Consider the following 5,000-nt stretch of genomic DNA (forward strand, 5'->3'; position numbering starts at 1 on the left):
ATATAAATTTCTACCTCATACTTGGGATCGAACGCTAGCCCCTTCTAATGAAAGGCCAGGTCGAAACCAACCATGCCACGAGAGGCATGGTTGGTTTCGACCTGGCCTTTCATTAGAAGGGGCTAGCGTTCGATCCCAAGTATGAAGTAGAAATTTATTTCTATTTGAACACGATGTTGTGTTGATATTTATCCATACAAATATATATTCTATATATATATATATATATATATATATATATATATATATATATATATATATATATAGATAGATATAATATATATATACATATATATATATATATATATATATATATATATATATATATATATATATAAAGTATAAATTTACATAAATACATATCCTATGTAATGAGAATTTGGTAATCAATACTTGAGGCATCTTTTTTTTAAATATTGAGTGACAAACAACTTTTGATATCAAATCCACTCGACCTTGGGAGTAAATATTTGTGAGGTTAATTTTATGTCAAATGTTTCTACCCAGGCTTGGATTCGAACCTGTAGTTACTGTCACCTTTGATTGAATTCAGAATATAGGTTCGAATCCTAGCCCGAGTAGAATCCCGTACCATAAAATGTACTAAATCCTAAGGTGCAGTGAATTCGACATCAAAAGCTTTTTAACGGCCAGTAAGTTGTGAGGGAGGGAGTACCTAAACCGTGGTGAAAGAGTTTGTGTATCGCTATGATCAGCAAAGCTGTACTTGTCAGGGGCCACCCTTACCGGGTTGGTTTAATGTCAGCGATCAGATGAAAATCTCCCACCATCACCAATCAGCACTGGCCAATGTTGTGATAAACACTGGCCAATCCCCAGACATGAAGAAAGACATGTTTGAGTACTTTGTCCTGCATATGGCTTGAAACGGCTGCATTTGTTGTTGTATACAACAACAACAATAAATGCAACCGTTTCTGGTCCATTGCAGAACAAAGGCCTTCCTCATTCAGCTGGAATTTGGCCAGTTTTCATCGCTACGCTAGTGATTGCATATTGGTGATGGTGGGAGACTTTTGTCTGATGGCTCACAGTATTTACTATATATATATATATATATATATATATATATATATATATATATATACATATATATATATATATATATATATATATATATATATATATATATATTCACCAATCCAAGTTTTGACTTCCCTGAAAGGGGGGGGGGGATTGCTAACAAGCAAATATTAAGACAGATAGGACCTACAGAGAACGACTCCAAATCGTTAGCTTCTCCCATTCCCATGGCCAATTTCCGTTCACGACATTATCACTCGTTATCGCAAGGTCATGCTCGGCAAATAGGGATATACTGTAAAAAAAAAAAAAAATGTAAAAAGACGGCAAATACATGCCTTGTATGGCAAGAGACTCTACTGCCCGTAACAGAAAAGAGAGCATGTGGCAGTGCTAATCGAACCGGCAGAACTGGCATGTAAATAGGATAGATGGATAAGAACGTAATATTATTGGTTATCGAAGCACGTTGATGATAAATGGGGAGAGACTAGGACGACGTTTAAGTGCTATGCGGTTAAAAAGATGAGCACAAGGGGGAGAAAAATTCTAGTCAGGCCTCTAAGAGGATTAGCAGACCATATGCTGTTGAGAGAGAGAGAGAGAGAGAGAGAGAGAGAGAGAGAGAGAGAGAGAGAGAGAGAGAGAGAGAGAGAGGAGATGTACATCAGCTAACCGTGAAATATATGGGTGAGAGAAATAGCAATATATCAAAATAAGTTTTGAGAGAGAGAGAGAGAGAGAGAGAGAGAGAGAGAGAGAGAGAGAGAGAGAGAGAGAGAGAGAGAGAGAGAGAATGTACATCAGTTAACCGTGAAATATATGGGTGAGAGAAATAGCAATATATTAAAATAAGTTTTGAGAGAGAGAGAGAGAGAGAGAGAGAGAGAGAGAGAGAGAGAGAGAGAGAGAGAGAGAGAGAGAATGCACATCAGCTAAACGTAAAATATATGGGTGAGAGAAATAGCAATATATTAAAATAAGTTTTAAGAGAGAGAGAGAGAGAGAGAGAGAGAGAGAGAGAGAGAGAGAGAGAGAGAGAGAGAGAGAGAGAGAGAGAGAGAGAGAGACTCCATCTTAACCAGAAATGGTCATACTGACACCCAAATTGTCCCTTTATGCAAGACAAAGAACAAAACAAAACCGAAACATTCCGAGGCGTTTTAAAAACACAAAAAGGATATAAATAACTTGCACAATGATCCCTTTAAAAATGGCCGGAGGCTGGCGAATTAATGCATGTACACAAAACATAATCTCAGTATACTTGTATATATTGTAATGGTGTGTACCCACAAGCGATAATGTAAGTATATATTATATATAAATGGTATATCACAAATTAAGTTAATAAAAAATCACATTAAGACAAAGTTAAATGAGAAAAGTGTGTATGTTGGTCACAAGAAAAGAGAAAAAAAAAACAAAAATATAAAAATTTAAGGATCTCACATTCACCGTCCGTGGTCTGATGTAACCATAACAACATTTTCTGCCACCTTTTAACACATTTTCATCAACCGTACAACAAAGTATTCATCTTTTTTAAAAAATCATATTCTGTCAAATGTGAATCAACGAAATGTCCTGTCCCTCGGAAGTGTCTTGAAACTTAACAGGCTGATTCAAGCTGTTATTCTTTGTGTATGTAAGTATGGAGTTTCTTCACAGCTTTCGTCATTGGAATTAGGTATATTGATTTCAATGCCACGCCTTGCAGAGGCCTTAAGCCACCGGAAATATTCTAAAGCCAAGAAAAAACCTTGAAAGCAACACATCTTTTCCTCTGAATTTTCAACAAAAACATATCAAATGGCCCGACTCTGTTCAGCACAGCTGTGAAAACACCCCCTTTTACTATTTCGTGTTACGTGAATGATTGATGACTCCGTTGATAAGAAACGTGTTATCAATGCAAACGCCTCCCTAATGCTCATTCAAAGTTCATTAGGACTGGTTTCCATAAGAGCCGGGACAGTCTTCCAGAATACTCATTACCACCGAGGGGAACTATGCAAATGCGTCATCGCTGTTGCGAATATTCCTCGTGGTCCATTTGTAACACTAGAAAGATATCTTCGGGAGGTTGGTCATTGCTAACTATTTTCTAAAGGTGAGACTTAGATAATGACGTCACTCGCATATAACTGTTACTGGCGTTTAAATAAGCTGACCACAGACTCGCAAAGGCTGCCGACACAGTTGCAGTCTGTTTACACGCCCACACAAACACTGATAAGGTAATAAGACGCAGCGTATGGCATCCGAAGACAGCGTTTAAACTTCTACAGCTTCCAGTTCCGGAGGCTGCCTTTTACTCAGCATTGCGTATCACAAGAGATCGACTATTTTTTTACGAATAAATAATATCTTTCCCCCTTGCTCATAATACCGCTGTGTCAGGGTGCAGTCGCGATACTGTCTGTGTGATAGCGGGCTGTCGTCAGCACCAGGCACAGAAATTCACGCAAGCGTACCCCTCTTGCCCTCCTCGTCCATAGGCTGCGACCAATCACCACCGTCCTCTCGATAGGGAATCCCCATTAACAAAACTACAATGCCATATGGAAGCTTAGAGGCTCAGTCTTCAGGGCACGAGGCACCAGTGTGAGAGTAAGCCTACTTGGAACCAGATGACTCCCATAACATTAAAGGCCGTTATTGATTTCTGTCCATGACGAACGAAGCTCCAAGTCCGGCGGAGGTTCCACCACCACCAGCAGCAGCAGCGGACGTGGTGCGGCGAGAGGCGCAATTTAAACCTGAATCAAATTCACTGCAATTTATGACTGGAAATTGCAGTGTACCAGCACATCTTTACATGGATTTCTCGAAAGGTTAACAAAAAGGCTGGCTGCGCAACATCCTACGAAAGGATGGAGAAAACGAAATCCCAGAACAAGGGAGAAAGAGGGTGGGGTGGGGTCCAGGCAATCAATAGTCTTCCTTACTACACGTACATACGCACCAACTCACACGCATACTTACACACACCCCTACAGCTTTAGAAGATATGATCCTCTTACCAACTTCTCTGTTTCTTGTCAAGATATGGCAAAGGCAATTAAGTGAAAAAGGTCAAAAACAGATGTCTCCATACAGTGATAATTGCTTACAATAACCTCAGGATTTTACCTGAGAGAGAAACCATCCTTCAAGATATTTAGTATCAACCCCAATATTAGATGGGAATGTTTTCCATTGACAATTCTGAATGGCATCCATTTTCTATACGAATACAATGGTAGTAAACTAAAGAAAACGAATTTTTATGGTCAATAATGACCATATGGAACGAGCCACTTCTCTCTCTCTCTCTCTCTCTCTCTCTCTCTCTCTCTCTCTCTCTCTCTCTCTCTCTCTCTCTCTCTCTCTCTCTCTCTCTCACATAACTTTTCTCACTGTATTCTAAGTCCTTCTTTATCAGTTATTGAACATACATGAAACTACATATCGAAAAGCAGGCAGCCTAAGGATTGTGGGGTCAGGAGATCCAATCCTACAGGTAAGTCCTAGCTGAGAAATTACAAAATATCGACAGGTTCCATACCACCAAGGGCAAGTGTTGTATACGACTTAGGTAGGCATACCACCACAGACAGGACAGACAGGGCGTAGCCAAAGGTGGGGGTCATTCAGGACATATCTCCCAAAATGAAAATTTGCAATATGATCTTTTTTTCCCTGAATCTCATGAACCACTTAATTTTGGGGGAAGAATGTAATGATATTTCATATTCACAATAAATACTCTTGTTTTATGGGAACTTGCTTCAATTAAACTAGTTCATTTCTAACATAATGACTGAACTGTCTCCTGAACATTTATGTTCATGAACAATATGAATTAAGAATATTCTATATACTATAATACATTTTGTACATTCTTTTATTAGCAATATAAATGTGGGAATATCTGTATATTCTACAGATATTCTGGTGAGGTTGGGACGAAT

At 38.8% G+C, this 5,000-nt stretch overlaps 1 protein-coding gene across 4 annotated transcripts in view; it reads right to left on the reverse strand.

Moving 5' to 3' along the window:
- LOC137640127 (RUN and FYVE domain-containing protein 2-like) overlaps nucleotides 1-5,000 on the reverse strand; it is a 144,295-nt gene that overhangs the window by 97,632 nt on the left and 41,663 nt on the right. The window contains exon 1 of one of the 4 annotated variants that reach the window (XM_068372610.1): nucleotides 3,437-3,566. The exons of 1 other annotated variant lie outside the window; for it this stretch is intronic. The gene's annotated coding sequence lies outside the window, so the exon portion shown is untranslated. Of the gene's footprint in view, nucleotides 1-3,436; nucleotides 3,567-5,000 lie in introns of those variants that run through there. 2 more of the 4 variants (XM_068372609.1, XM_068372612.1) reach the window with 2 other exon arrangements.

Source organism: Palaemon carinicauda, chromosome 4, assembly GCF_036898095.1.
Source record: "Palaemon carinicauda isolate YSFRI2023 chromosome 4, ASM3689809v2, whole genome shotgun sequence".
Lineage (NCBI taxonomy): Eukaryota > Metazoa > Arthropoda > Malacostraca > Decapoda > Palaemonidae > Palaemon > Palaemon carinicauda.